Genomic DNA, 16,104 nt, shown 5'->3' on the forward strand with positions numbered 1-16,104 from the left:
CTCCCCTCAGCTGGCACCCGCCTCCCCCGACCAGAGCCCTCGTCCCCCCCGCCAGCGCCCTCCTCCTCCTGCCAGAGCCCCCCTCCCCCACCACAGCCCTCCTCCCTCCACCAGCACCCTCCTCCCCCCACCGGAGCCCTCCTCCCTCCACCAGCAACCTCCTCGCCTCCGCCAGTGTGCTCCTGACACTGGCACCTTCCTCCCATGTCTCTTGGCCTGGGACAATGCAGGCTGCATGAATGTGATGGGTGTCCCAAAGCCAGTCAGCCTTTGTCGCCGTGCGGTAGACACTGTGTGTCCCGGGGGGCTCAGGGAATGGACATTACTGGGCCTGAATGTGGTGGAAGCCGTGATTTCTGGATGAAAATGAAAACTAGCCACCCAGGTGTAAATTACATCACAGGCAAAGCAGATGCTTACACCATGGCAGATAGCAGCGGCGGATCTGGATCTGAATCCTTGCGCATTCTTTCGGAGGTAGCCTGAGCTTGGTTGCTTTGGAGCCTGGTTTGTGTGACTTCTGAGCTTTGAGACTGTCTAGATTTCTTTTCATTTACTTAGACCACTCAGGAATGGGAAGACCGTAAAGGAGCATGAATATTCCAGACACAGCCCAGAGAACTGTTTGAACAAGTTGCTGGAACCTTTCTTGCTGGAGCTGAGGGAGCCCGGGTGACCTTTTCTGACGGCGGGCGGCCTGGCCCAGGGTCTGGCCATCAGCAGATGGAAGGAGAGGCAGAAGAGGGACAGGGACCTTTGCCCAGATTGAAGCATATGAAATTGTGAACATTCAGCCATTTTTGACCTATAGAAACAGCAATTTCAATGTAAAATTTAACAAAAGGAATCGCATCACGCATCTCTTCATTACCAGTTCCTATAGGGATTAAATCAGTTGTGAAAATTCAGGTGCCCGTTCTTCATAGCCAGGAGGAACACCCAGGCCCCACCCAGCACAGCCGGGCTCCTCCAGCTCCCCGGGGTGGACACTGGGAGGGGCCCTGGCTGTTGGGGAGGAGGACAAGCACTTGGTGGCTGTCAGCCCTGTTGATGCAGAAACTCATGTTCGTCAGATCCACAGTGCCCTAATATGGGGTGAGCCCTCCCCACAAGTCCCTCTCTGCAGAAGCCACAGAGTTAGCCTAGAGCATGGCTGTGTACTGGTTTGCCCACAGGGTGTTGGAACCTAAGTTGATCTAGCTTTTAAAAATTGGAGCCAGGTGTGGTGGTTCACGCCTATAATCCCAGCACTTTGGGAGGCCGAGGTGGGCAGATCACTTGAGGTCAGGAGTTGGAGACCAGCCCGGCCAACATGGTGAAACCCATCTGTACTAAAAATACAACAGTTAGCCGAGTGTGGTGGCGCACGCCTGTAATCCCAGCTACTTGGGAGGCTAAAGCAGGAGAACCTGGAGGTGGAGGTTGCAGTGAGCAGAGATCACGCCATTGCACTCCAGCCTGGGCGACAGAGGGAGACTCCATCTCAAAAATAAAAAATGAAAATTGGGAGATTTCCCATGAAAACTGAATTTCCATCTTCTCTTGAAAAGGTGGCCTCTGGGGCCACACCCTGAGGCCGGGCTGTGAGGCGGCTGCTGTGGCGTGGGCCTGTGCTGCCGGGGCTGTCACCCGTCTCGCCGGGTACCCTTCAGTACCGGGCAGCATCGTCGCCATCTGTGGCTTTGCACGTGAGGGTTGTTTTTCAGATAAAATGTTCTTCCGTACTCAGGCTTCTACCGCAAGGCTGAAGACCAAGATAGACTGAGAGGGCCACTGGTTCCCAGAAAAATGGGTGAGAAGGTCCTTGTGGAAGTAAAGACTGTTCCTGCCTGGTTAGGAGTTCAGACACGTGTCTGGGTCAACAGTGCACTGTGCGTCCTGTGCCCAGCCTGACATGGTCACTCGTGGCCACTGCTGTCCAGTCACCTCCCCAGGCAGGGCTCTCCTCTGTGACTAAAGCCTAAAGCCAGAGGGACAGAGGAGGCCGTGGGCTCCCTGCTCTCTGAGGCTGGGCCCTGCACCTGCAGCCTCTCTGCTGGCCTTGGGAGCAGCAATGGCCAGAGGGCAGACGGTCCTGGGCAGGTGGCTGACAGCCAGGAGACCGCTGTGCTGAGGCTCAGAACTCACGGTGAGGGGACCTCTGGGTGCGCCACATGTGGCGAGTGCCTTTCTCTACCTGGGCAGTGTCCCTCCACCCTCCCCTGCAGACAGAGGCTCTGAGGTGGGCCCCAGGCTCCCGGGTGTTTGAGAAACCCACAGGCAGTGTCCTGGGATGGAGCAGGGGTTTCGGCACTACTGTTCATTCCCGCTGCGGCTGGAGGACTGGCTCGCTGTGTCCTGCTGCTGTCACCCCTGCCCGCCTCATATGTTTCGAAAAGCATGTAGAAAACGATGGAAAGGAATGATTTTCAGTAAGGCTTGAAGGAGTGGACTAAAGGGCTTACTGATACGGTTGTACTGGTCTGTCTCTGACACCCCAGACTAAAGAAAAGAGCCACAGGCTTCCTCTGGCATCACTGTGGGGATGAACCGCAGGGTGCCCTGCAGGCAAGGCAGACCCTGCTGCACCACAGACCAGATGTGTGTGTTTGTCGGTTGTCTGATGACAACTCTTCGTTATTGCATTTCACAGAAACTGCATTTCCAAGAGCTCAGGGTCTGGGGGGTTGGCTGCGCCGTGTCTGTCTGAGTGAGCAAGGACTCCAAGTTATCAGTCTTCCCAGGTGGTTATTTGAAAGGTTTTGCCCTGTGCTATGTCTGATTGAAGCATTAGAGGATAGACAATTTCACATCACCTCAAAATGAGAACGTCTCCCTTCAATTAAGGGAAACAGGAGCCAAGCAGCCAGGCAGAAGCTGTGAAAGGATGCTGGACCCCAGGTCCACGCAGGTTCCCACCTGAACCACAGTGGGCAGAGCTTTGGAAGAGTCAAGGCTTATCTTTAAAATGACAGTGGCCGGGCACGGTGGCTCAAGCCTGTAATCCCAGCACTTTGGGAGGCCAAGGCGGGCGGATCACGAGGTCAGGAGATCGAGACCATCCTAGCTAACACGGTGAAACCCCGTCTCTACTAAAATATACAAAAAACTAGCTGGGCGAGGTGGCGGCGCCTGTAGTCCCAGCTACTCGGGAGGCTGAGGCAGGAGAATGGCGTGAACCTGGGAGGCGGAGCTTGCAGTGAGCTGAGATCCGGCCACTGCACTCCAGCCTGGGCCACAGAGCGAGACTCCATCTCAAAAATAAATAAATAAATAAATATAAAATTTAAAAAAAATAAAGTGACAGTGTCTCAAATAGTCCTTCTACCTATGTTGGCACGGCTCAGAATGTTTGGGAATTACCTTCAGGTTTTGGGGTTATTTTTAAGTGACAAGATCTCACTTGGTTGCACAGGCTAGAGAATAGTGGCATGATCATAACTCACTGCGGCCTCGAACACTTAGGCTCGACTGACCCCCCTGCCTCAGCCTCCTGAATAGCTGTGACTACAGGCACGCACAACCATGCCTGGCTAATTTTTAAATTTTTTGTAGAGACAAGGTCTCACTGTGTTGCCCAGGCTGGTCTTGAACTCCTTGGCTCAAGCAATCTTCCCACTTCAGCCTCCCAAAGTGCTGGGATTACAGGCCTGAGCCACTGCACCTGACTGGGTTGTTTTTGTTTGTTTGTTTGTTTGTTTGTTTAGTCAAGGGACATTTTTTAAAAGCTTCTCCACAAAGGCAAATCTTCCTTTGCAAAGAACAAATAGGAAAACTATTTGCTCTTTGGAGTAGATTTGATTTTTGGTACCAGCCAAAATCCGTTTAGAGTTAAGTCTTGTTCATTAAAACCAAATGATACAATTTTGGTGCAAAGGCAAGCATGACTCAATTAGTGAGACTGACGTCTGAGAGTTACAAACTGATCTGTAAAGAAGGGTCAGGAAGGACCCACAGCAAACTGACAGCTGTGCCTGGGAAGGACGTAAGGGCAAAGGAGCCCTGGTCTGTTCAGTAAAACATTTATGGTAGGAATGTATTCCTGTATTACCTTTGCAATTACAACACATCCTCTGATCGTGTAAACTGATGCTGAAGGTAGTAATGTTCTGGGCATGTGTAGACTCCCAGGGTAATTCGTTTGAACATGGTTTCTATGGTAGCTAAAATAATAATCTTACATAAAATGTAGGAACATTTTTATCAACAAATTTATAGTGATCTTTTAATGTATAAGGTATTAGCATTAATAATCTAATAGTAAAATCTGTTGGTTTTTTTTTTTTTGCTTAGTCCTTGAAAGTTGGTGTGGTTTGTTCTGAAAAAAAAGAGAGAGAGAGAGAAAAAAAAAAGATTAAAAATTCTCTTAATGACCCTAAATCTGGGTGGCCCTTGTTGGGGAGGCTCTCCAGGCTGGGGTCTGCTCTGGGCGACGCCCAGCGGCTCCGTGACCTTGGGTGAAGGTCACAGAAGCTCCCTGTGGGCCCTGACTTCTCACATGTGAGACGAGGCAACTGGGGCTGAGATCAGGATGACGCCTGCCTGGATCTTGTGTGTTCCACATTTCCCTGCCGCCTGGAGCTTTCTCATTCCCAGGCTGATTCCTCTTGAAGCCCGATGGCTCACTAACCCCAGCATCAAGCTGGGAGAGGCACCTCGTATTGCTTTTCCCCCCAGCCCATTGCACTGTCCTAGAAATAGAAAGGATTCCCTTCCTTTTCTTCCCAGCAGACCTTCCTAGATGATTTGTCTTTTCTCTTAGGGGATGTGCCCTAGATTGAGCAGAGTTGGGGGATCTTGAATCTGAGAAGTCTGATGACGGATTCCCCAGGAGGAAGAAAGGGGGAGGTGCAGTCTCTGACATCGAGGGGTGCCGGCCTCACATCCGGGCTGGGACTGCCATCTAGAGTGGAAAGGACGGTAGTGACAAAATATCAGGATGGTGGAGAGGCTGCATGAGAAAAGGGAGAAAACAGGGAAAATTGATTTTATCAGAAGACAAAGGTGTTGCTGAATATCCAAAGATCAGTTTCATCTCTTCTTTGAAATTCTCACCATGGAGCAGGAGAAAAACAGATTTCCAACTATTTGAGGCCATAAAATACGTTCATTCACTGGGAGGTTAGCCCTTGGGTAGAAGGAAAATCCCCAGAAGTAGTCTTGCTTTACCGCAGACTGGACGAGGCGCCTAGAGAAGAATGTGCCCTCTTTGTCCTCAGTATCCCCCCACCTAAAATGAGGGATAACTGGCTTCGTACAAAGGCCTTCAGTCTGTATTTAGCCATGAAGAACAGTAAGAAATACAGTTTATATCACAACACAAAAGCCTCCTATAACGCAGTTTAGGCAGAGGTTTTACAAAACAATAATTACAGAGTGCTCAGATCATTTCTATTCTATTTCAGTTTTTGGAATGCTGGCTGTGACCCACTTAAATGGATTTTTCCAGCTCTCTAAGAGGTTGCAGAGCACACGCTGGAAAACACTGTGTTCGGTGCTCTCCCTGGTTGTTTCCAGTCCCCACATGTGATCATTCCTGGGGTCCTCTGTGTGTGTGGAAAGGAGAGTGTAGCTGAGAGCACAAGCCCAGGAGGGTTCAGGGCATGGTGTGGCCTTGCACACGTGGACGCATGGCAGCAGGCTACAGCCCACGGCACAGCACAGGGGACCCTCAATACGTCATGGCTGCAGATGACTGTCATTTGATAATATGAAATGTATTGGTTGGATGACAAATGATCCAAAAGATACAGAAATGAAAAGGACTATAAAACAGTGCTGCAAACAATTGTATGCAAACCAATTGGATAACCTAGATGAAATGAAAAAAATATTACAAACAGCCTACAAAGACTGAATCATGAAGAAACAGAAAAATCTTAATAGAGCTGTAGCTGGTAAGGAGATTGAACCAATAGGCTAAAATCTCCAGCCTGGACCACGTGGCTTCACTGGTGAATTCTACCGAACATTTAAAGAATTGACATCAGTCCTTCTTAAACTTCTAGAAATTTCAAGAGGTGGAAACACTTCCTAACTCATTATAAGACGAGGCCAGCATTCCTGATACCAAAGCCAGACAAAGACACAACAGAAAAAGATAACCGTAGACTAATATGTCTTTTTTTTTTTTTTTTTTTTTGTTACAGTCCATTCCTGTTCTGGCAGCCGGACTGGAGTGCAGTGGCCGGATCTCAGCTCACTGCAAGCTCCGCCTCCCGGGTTCACGCCATTCTCCTGCCTCAGCCTCCCGAGTAGCTGGGACTACGGGCGCCCGCCACCTTGCCCGGCTAGTTTTTTGTATTTTTTAGTAGAGACGGGGTTTCACAGTGTTAGCCAGGATGGTCTTGATCTCCTGACCTTGTGATCCGCCCGTCTCGGCCTGACTAATATTTCTTATAAATATTGATGCAAAAATCCTCAACAGAATACTAGCAAACTAAATTCAGTAGTATATTAAAAGGGTTATACTGGCCGGGCACAGTGACTCACACCTGTAATCCCAGCACTTTGGGAGGCTAAGGGAGGCAGACTACTTGAGGTCAAGAGTTTGAGACTAGCCTGGCCAACATGGTGAAACCCTGAAAATACGAAAATTACTACTGAAAATACGAAAATACGAAATTTTCGTCACTACTGAAAATACAAAAATTAACCAGGCATGGTGGCATGTGCCTGCAATCCCAACTATTTGGGAGGCTGAGGCAGGAGAATCACTTGATCCCAGGAGGCGGAGGTTGCAGTGACCTGAGATTGCGCCACTCTGCACTCCAGCCTGGAAGACAGAGCGAGACTCTGTCTCAAAAATGATAATACTACTAAATAAAAATTACATTTAAAAAAGTAAAAGGATTATACATCATCAGCGAGTGGGGATTTATTCCCAGAAGGCAAGGATGGTTCCGTACGTGAAACTCCATCAGTGTCATATATTACATTAACAGAATGAAGTTGGGGGAAGGAATCACACAGTCATCTCAGTTGATGCAGAAATAGTATTGTCACAGGATCCTTAGGGCACCTTCTGCCTGAGTATTGCTCGTGCCCGCTGGGCTCATCCTGCCCACTTCCCCTGGCAGGCTGCGCTCAGCTCACATTACTGGCCCAGATCCCACACCTGCCACAGGCAGGCCAGGCACAGGGTGGTGAGGGGCGTGTGAGCGAGTGAGTACGAGGTCTGGCCACTGTGCACAGCCAGGTGCGCTGGTTGCTGTGGCAGGGCAGGTAGCTCCAGGTGCTGGCCCAGGTGCTTGCTTTGTGCACGGCTGCAGCTGGACCAGATATACTGCATGCAGCACCTACTGCAGGCACTCACGTCTGGATGAGGGGAGCATGATGGTACCCGAAAGCTTGGAGACACCAGGAACCGCAGAGTCCCAAAGAGGGTGTCACAGCCCTGGCTAGGAGAACCCCAGGTCTGGGCTCCCCAAAGGGCCGTAGCTCTTCTTTCCTTCTTGTCACCCACTGTGTGGTGAGTGGAGGGGCACGTTTCAGCCCTGTTTGTGTTACAGCTCTTTAATCCCACCATTCAGCAGGTCCTAAGTTCTTGTCCCACATCCAAGAAGAATGAGGTACATGGACAACTGGGTGAGAAGGTGGAGAGGAGCTTCCCTGAGCAACGGAACAGCTCTCGGGAGACCCAGACTGCAGCTCCTTTCTGCAGGCAGATCATCCTGATGTCTGTCCAGCTCAGAGCGGAGAGGAGAGCCATAGTGGGTAGCTCCCTTCCCCAGGCAGGTCATGCCAGTAAGTGTCCAGCTCTTGGTGGAGAGGAGACCTGCAGTGAGTACCTCCTATCCACAGGCAGGTTGATCCAACGTCTGTTCAAGTCAAACTGAATTCAGGATTTTTAATGAGCTCAAAAGGGAGGAAATGCATGGTGATTGGTCCACGGACGGCCATGGGCAGGCCCAGAAAAAGCATCATAAGTTCTTACTCTCGTCTGTGGACTCCCCTCAGAACTGACAGCTTGGCCCCCATGCTTTAGGCCATCCCTGGCTTGAAGGTGGGGCTTCAGCAGGGACCTGTCCCTTTTTGCCCAGGAGCCTGCCTGCCTCCTGCTGCCTTCAGTCATGTACACGGCGCCCAGGCTGTTGGTGTCAAGGGCTACCTGCAGGCCCACACCAAGCCACCCTCAGCCCACCCCTGCCTCAGCCTCCCACCCGTGCTTATCAGCACCCAAAGTCCGGAGGGGGCTGAGGTGGCAGGGGGCTGGCATATCAACAGTGCCCCAAGCAGACACACACCTGGCCGAATTGTGACAGTGCCCAGGCTCAGCCTCAGCTTCACTTCAAAACTGGAGCAGGCACCAGGAGCTGGGAGAGGCCAGGCAGCATGAGCAGGCACTTCTGAGCCTGCAGGGGCAGGGGGACTTCACTAGGCCCCTGAGAGCACAAGGATGCCTGGGTCTGCATCTGCACCCAGGAGGGCAAGGCTTCTGCCCCACCAACTCAGAACAGGGCAGGGCTCCCACCTGTTCTGGCTCTCACCGGCTCTGTGGAGCACACAGCCCTGGCCATGCCTCCCTGCTGCAGCCAGTGTCTTCGCAGCAGCTGCTCCAGATGGGCCACCACTGCCATCAGTACTTGATGAAATTCAACATCCTTTCATGACAGAAACCCTCAACAAAGTAGGATGGAAGGAAGCTACTTCAGCATCATAAAGGCTATCCATGTAAAGCCTTTACATTAAGTATGATGTAAGCCATAGCTTACATCATACTTAATGGTGAAAGACTGAAAGCTTTTCCTCTAAGACCAGGAACAAGACAAGGATGCCTACTTTCACTACTTCTGTTCAACATAGTATTAATTAGAAGTTCTAGCCAGAGCAGTTAGGCAAGAAAAAGAAAGAAAAGACATTCCAAGTGGAAAGGAAGAAGTGAAAGTATCTCTGTTAGAAGATGACATGACCTTATGTGTAAAAACCCTAAAGATTCTATTTAAAAAATAACCCAAAAAGTGTCAGAACTCATGAATTTGGCAAAGTAGCAGCATACAGAATCAACATGCGAAAATCAGTTGCATTTATTTTCATGTACAATGAACAATTCGGTAAGGAAATTAAGAAAATTCCATTTTCTTTTTTTTTTTTTTGTTTTTTTTTTGAGACGGAGTCTCGCTCTATGGCCCGGGCTGGAGTGCAGTGGCCGGATCTCAGCTCATTGCAAGGTCCACCTCCCGGGTTCACGCCAGTCTCCTGCCTCAGCCTCCCGAGTAGCTGCGACTACAGGCGCCCGCCACCTTGCCCAGCTAGTTTTTTTTTGTATTTTTTAGTAGAGACGGGGTTTCACCGTCTTAGCCAGGATAACAGAATACTTAGAAATGTACTTACCCAAGGAGGTGAAAGACTTGTGCACTGAGCAATAGAAAACATTGCTGAAAGAAATGGAAGAAGATACAAATAAATGGAAAGATACCTTGTATTCATGAATTGGAAGACTTAACTATTTTTAAGATGTTAGTACTACTCAAAGCAATGTACAGACTTCATTGTAATCACTTTTGAAATCCCAATGAGGCTTTTTGCAGAAATAGGAAAAAAAATCCATCCTAAAGTTTATATATTATCTCAAGGGACCCTAAATATCCACAATAATATCAAAAAAAAAAAAAATTTGAAAAGTTAAATGTCTCAGAATTCCTGATTTCAAAACTTACTACAAAGCTGTAGTAATCAAAACAGTGTGGTGCTGGGATATAGACAAATCTATGGACCAATGGAACAGAATAGAGAGTGCAGAAATAAACCCTCAAATATATGGTCATATAATTTTCAGAAAGGATGCCAGGCCATTCAATGGGGAAAGGACAGCCTTTTCACAGTGGTGATGGGGAACCTGGATAGCCACATGCAAAATAATGACATTGGGTCCTTATAACATATTCAAAAATTAGCTCAAAATGGACAAAAATATAAACATAAGAGCTAAAACTTTACAATTCAGCCTTAGTTTGACTTCTAGAACAAAGTACTGTAGACTGGGTGGCTTGTAAACAACAAACACTGATGTCTTATTCTGGAGGTCGGACGCGAGAGCCCACAGTGACAGCACGGTTGGGTTCAGATGAGGCCACTCTTCCCCGTGGCAGACTGCCACCTTCTCTTGTGGAAAGAGCCTCTTCTTACAAGGGTACTGGTCCCATTCATGAGGACTCCACCCTCATTACCTAATTACCTCGCAAAGGTTCCACCTCCAAATACCGTAACATTGGAGTATTTCCCACCTCCCCCCAAAAAAGTGCCAAATGGTGTGATGTAAAAGGAAAAAAATTCAGTCACTGTGCTCCAGATCCGCAGATAACACGTCTTGATTTTCAGCACCATAAAGGCAATCATTTGGAAAATCCGGTGATATTTTTTCTCTTTAACGCAAATGTTTTGGTGTCAAGCAGATTGAATTTGTGGGGAGTTTTCCTGTTAGTGTGGCCGTTCACTGACCATTCACAAGGAAGAAAATATGAAACAGATTGCTCAAGTGTAAAGGAGTCTGAAAATGTCTGTCCTCAAGCCTGCAAGATTTGGAACCGTTCTGTGTCCCTTTTCCATAGACGTGGGAATTAAAAGTCTGGATTCAGTAGAGCCATTTGACCAGCCAGCCCCTCAGGGTGGTCCCTGGGTCTGGGTAGCCATGCTCACCAGAGCTGCCCCCGGGGGCAGCTCCCAGGGCCAAGCCAGAGAGGCCAGAGCACTAGACTAATGTTATAATTCCAAGTGTACGTAGCAGAGAAGACAGCTATGCCTGTGTGTGTGTTTGTGTGTGTGAGATTGTGCCTTCTGTGGATGTCGGCTAGAGACCGTCTCAGGAAAGCCTCTGCCTTTGGCGTGTTTACTGCTGTCACGACCCTGCCCACAGCCTTATAGACCCCAAAGAAAAATGTTCTCATCCTACTCAGAGATGTTCGAACAGGAGTGGTGGCCTGACAGTGACTACACTCGCAGGAGAATGACAAACAGCAAGGCCCAGTTGTCCCTTGGTACCGTCAGGGGATTGGTTCTAGGACCTCCAAACACACCACAGTCCCAGCATGCTCAAGTCGCGCAGTCTGTCCTGCTGAACCCCCGGACAAAACAGGTCGGCCCCTCCATATGAGTGGCCTTTAGGCCACTGCACTGGCCTAAAGGAATACCTTAAAAGAGATAATGGAAATTATGCCGGGCGCGGTGGCTCACGCCTGTAATCCCAGCACTTTGGGAGGCCGAGGCGGGCGGATCACAAGGTCAGGAGATCGAGACCATCCTGGCCAACACAGTGAAACCCCGTCTCTACTAAAAATACAAAAATTAGCTGGGCATGGTGACACACGCCTGTAGTCCCAGCTACTCAGGAGGCTGAGGCAGGAGAATTGCTTGAACCCGGGAGGCGGAGGTTGCAGTGAACCAAGATCATGCCACTGCACTCCAGCCTGGGCAACAGAGCAAGACTCTGTCTCAAAAAAAAAAAAAGAGAGAGATAATGGAAATGTGTCCACCTTTAACTGTGCTTAACAACAGCAAGTAACCATTACCTGCGATGAGAAGAGCTACCATTTGCTGAAGCTTATTTAAGGCGCTGTGCTAAGGAATTCTCGTAGATGGTGTTTGAGCCTCATGACAACCTCTTTTTACAAATAAGGAAACTGAGGCTGGGAGAAACTAAATGAGCTACCTGAGATCACAGTTTGGAAAGTGGCAGAAGCTGAGCTCAGTGGCACACACCTGTAGTCCCAGCTATGCAGGAGGCTGAGGTGGGAGGATGGTTTGAGGCCAGGAGTTCAGTGCTATCAGCACGTTTATGAAAATGCACTGCTCCCCAGCCTAGGCAACGTAGACTTTGTCTCTTAAAAAATAATAAAAATGTTTTAAATTTTAAAATGAAAAACATGGCCAGAATTGTAGCCTATGCACTGGCTACCTACCTCAGAGACTTCTTACCCTTGCAGATGTATACCTATGCTGATAGTGGCAGCCTCCATCTGTATAATATTAAATTGTCATCAGATAATTCTTGTTACCTTTTTTGTTAGTGCCTTTGTTCCAGGGAGAAAGTAAGAGAATAAAAACATGCTTGCAAGGCACTGCACATACAGGAGGCCTCTGAGAGCTGCTGCCAGACCTGTGTGCCCCCAAAGCAGGTGCCCTCTCGAAAGCATCCTGGGGCAGGTGTAACAGCCCCTGATGAGTCCTGCTCAGTGTGATGGGGGTCTCAAGGAACTGGTCCTTATAGTGGTCAAACGTGAGTGATTTGAGAGTAATGTAACTTAAAAAGTAAACTAGAATTCATTCAGTGATCTCTAGAGTAATGCCCCTCTAACCCACTGGCATTGCAGGATGCTTTCTTGAGTTTCTTGGGTTTGGAGTGACTCCATGAGCCCTGGGAACTGTGCAGAGCCCCCGTCTCCCACCCCTTGCAGACATGCAGCACCAGTATCTGTTGGACGTGTGCACATCTGCTCACATGTTGCAGCGGAAGAGGACTGAGACCCGCTGCAAGGAAGTATTCAGTACATGTATAGTGAGGTCATGAATGAACAGCTGGGTGAATGGCTGCCTCCCTTTTGGTTGTTCTTACAAGGAAATAGCCTACAAGACAGGGAATGCATTTCAGCCTGTATGAAGTTATTAACAAAGTTTTGTTCCCATTGCTCAAAATTCTGTGAACTACTTTCAGTATTATCTTATTTCACAGCTTGTTTGAATAACACAACAATGCAAGCATTAGCCGAGAACATCAGTGCCTTCATTGTTGATTAAAATTGGCCCCATAATGAGGATGCGGGAATGCTGCCATCTGAGCAGAAGCCAGCTGTGTAGTGAGCCCCCTTCTCCCTGAGAATGTTCTCTGTAGCATGTGGGGTGAGTGAAAAGACCCCCAGCCTAGACAAGGGAGACACGTCTTTGTACTCAGCTGTCTGCACTCTCTCAGTTGGCACAAGTCCCTTGGACGACGCCGGTCACAGAGTCAAATCCTTGTTTTACATAGAGATGGAGCAGGAGCCAGCAGGCTTCACCAGCAGCGCGAGAGGTTTAAGGGCTAAGGACGGTGACCTTGCTGACAGTCAGCGTGTGACAACCTTGGTGGAATGACTAGAGGAGGCTGTGGAGTGAGCGTCCGCTAATGCTATGGGGTGGTTGGGATTCAGCCTTTGTAGAACTCCAGTCAGTCTTCCCATCTAGGTTTTCTGCGTGGCAGCCTGGGGCACAGAGCTGGAATGCCAGCCTTCTCGAGCTTTGGCCTCAAGCTGCTCCACAGCATGTTGTAGTTATAATGTGTCCTATGTACCGTGCGGGTGAAAGGCCTGGGAAAAGAGTTTCTTATAAAAGTAAATAAATTGGGGCAAGGGGCAATTGTCAGTAAATAGTTAAATAAATTATTATGTAGCCATATTTTTGTTAATTATACCTCAAGCTGGAAAAAAACTGGTGGTGGTAGAGGAAAGTACTTATGTTATACTCTGTGAAGATATACACAATAATGTAACCTCATTATGGTTACAACTGTATAAATTTAATATATGCAAATGAACAAGCATTAGAAAAGCACTTAAAGAAATCAGCCGGGCGTGGTGGCTCATGCCTGTAATTCCAGCGGTTTATGAGGCCAAGGCAGGCGGATCACAAGATCAGGAGATCGATACCATCCTGGCTAACGTGGTGAAACCCTGTCTCTACTAAAAATACAAAAAAACAAAATTAGTTGGGCGTGGTGGCGGCGCGTGTAGTCCCAGCTACTCAGGAGGCTGAGGCGGGAGAATGGCATGAACTCGGCAGGCGAAGCTTGCAGTGAGCCGAGATCCGGCCACTGCACTCCAGCCTGGGCAACAGAGCGAGACTCCATCTAAAAAAAAAAAAGAACTCTGTTTAAGTATTAGGATGATGGGACTGTAGATGCATTTCCTCCCATTTTGGATTTTTAATTTTGCTGTTACATTATTCCTGCAAAAACCAAAAGCCAGGCAGGAAGAGTTCCCATCTCCAGGCCATCCCGTCTGGCAGATGTCCCACGGCAGGAATGACCTGAACTCCTTTTCGACCAGTGGCCAACTCTCCTCCTGCTCTAGGCTTAGTTCTCAGGCTTTGAGAACCTCAGGGCAGGACACCCTTTTCCACCCCAGCAAGCAAAATGAATAGGTAACAGTTGTGCCCTTGTTTTGAGCAACAGGAGCAGATGGGACCCACACTGGTGGGCTGCCTGGGAAAGGTCCAGGGCTGGCTTGGCCCGGCAGCAAGGCTGAGGAAGGTGGTGTGGTGGGGAGGAGACCCAGGGCTGCAGGCATGCCCCGAGTTACCCTTTGCACCCCTTTGCCGGCTTCAGGAACTCTCGGTGGGATGTGTTAGACCTGCTGACAGGCTGGATAAGGCCAATGAGAGAGAGGGAACGGAGAAGAGGGGCACCTGGGGTCCCAAGCCTTAAGAAAGAATTTAGTTACTTATTTAACAATGTGTGTCACCCATATAGGTCTGGGAAATGCATTTAAAAAGACACAGTGCAGAGGTGCAGCACCAGGATACGGGTGGATTTGGGACTGCAGAATGTCTTTGATTGTGTGTGGTACAAGGGAGAATGCATGCATGTATTACCTGTGTAGTTTTTTAAAGTACACATATAGAGGAAAAGATGAGACAAGTCTGATGAGATGTCAACAGCAGCAGTTCTTAGTTATGGGTGCTGTGAATTTCGCAGAGAGGAGGAGAGTCCTTTAGCTCGGCATGGTGGCGCTAGCCTGTAATTTCAGCACTTTAGCAGGCTGAGGCAGGATCACTTGAGCCCAGGAGTTCAAGATCAGCTTGGGCAGCATAGCGAGATCCCCATCTCAACAGATGGATTCGATGGATGGATGGATGGATGGATGGATGGATGGAGAGAGACAGAGGGAGATATTTAGATAGCTGGATGGCCTAGATTGCTTGATGAATGGGTAAGTTGGATAGGCAGAGACAAATGGATAGAGATAGATTAGAAGGACAGATGGATAGATTAGATGGATGAATGGATAGAGAGAAATAGATTAGACAGAGATAGGGATCCATCGATGGATTAGATAGGTTAAGCTCGTCCTCGCGTTCAGGGAAGCCGCGGCGGTGCCGCCTAGCGCAGCGGCCTCTGCCCAGACACCCAGCGCTGCAGACCAGGAGGGAGGCCGGGGCCGTGCGGGACGCGGGACATGCGGGCCGCGGGCCGGGGGGGGGGGGGGGGAAGGGGGGGGGGCGCCGGGTCAGCCGAGGGCCGGGCCTCGGGGGCGCAGCCGGGCTGGACGGGGGCTCCTGGGGGCACTTGGCCGGGTTTGCTCGCTTTTCGGGAAATAAGGCCACTGGGGACAGTCACTGCGTTTTCAGGAACCGCTCAGCCCCTCAGAGTGCCCGGCAGACGGACCCGGCGGCGTTCCTGGCTGCGGCTGCCTGGGCTCCCGGAGCGAGGAGCGCCCCTGCGGGCCGAGGCTGGGCCCTGGGCGGCGGGAGCGCCTCCGCCCCCTTCCCGGCTCCGCCCCTTCCCGGCCCCGCCCCTTCCCGACTCCGCCCCCTGGCGCCGGAGCCCCGCCCCGGTCTGTGCCCGCCAAGCCGGCCCTTCGCTCACGTTACAGGCGGTCCCCGAGCCCACCCTTCATCTGCGCCCAGCCGGACCCCGCCGTGTGCTGCTGGCGCCGGGGCCCTCGGAGCGCAGTGATGGCCCAGCCCGCGCGTTCCCGAGAATGCCCCACACGCGGGCCCCTCCCCGCTGAGTCCCAGCTCTCCCGTGACGGCCGCACTCCGGGCTGAAAAGGGCACCACACGCACCCTTAGAAAGAATCTTTCCCGGGGCCTGGGGCCGGCCTTGTCCCTCTGGCCAAACAGTTTTGAAGAGATACTGAGCCACCAGATGTGAAGTTGCACCTGCCCTGTGAATACGCGGACTCGAGGAGACCCTCGCGGGGGTCCCGGGCCCGTCTGGGACAGGGGTGTCCGCGGAGCTGCGCCTCTGCTGGGGGCCGCCTCTGCCTGGGCTTGCTCGACCCGCCCGCCCTCGCCGGGCGGCCCCTGACTGCGGTTGGACGGTCGTCTTGAGTGTGTTTCAAGCACCCAGGTGTGGAGTGAGCCATAGTCCACTTCAAATCTAATCTGGCCAGGAGTTCAGCGTTTCCATGTTTCCTTTTGTTCCCAGCCCTCCTC

The 16,104-nt window shown here is 50.3% G+C and overlaps 1 protein-coding gene across 10 annotated transcripts in view; it reads left to right on the top strand.

Annotated features, from left to right (window-relative positions):
- The window catches only part of LDLRAD4 (low density lipoprotein receptor class A domain containing 4), a 435,431-nt gene that overhangs the window by 409,612 nt on the left and 9,715 nt on the right, over window positions 1–16,104 (top strand). The gene's annotated exons all lie outside the window — the stretch shown is intronic.

This window comes from Piliocolobus tephrosceles, chromosome 18, assembly GCF_002776525.5.
Source record: "Piliocolobus tephrosceles isolate RC106 chromosome 18, ASM277652v3, whole genome shotgun sequence".
In the NCBI taxonomy this organism is placed as follows: Eukaryota; Metazoa; Chordata; class Mammalia; order Primates; family Cercopithecidae; genus Piliocolobus; species Piliocolobus tephrosceles.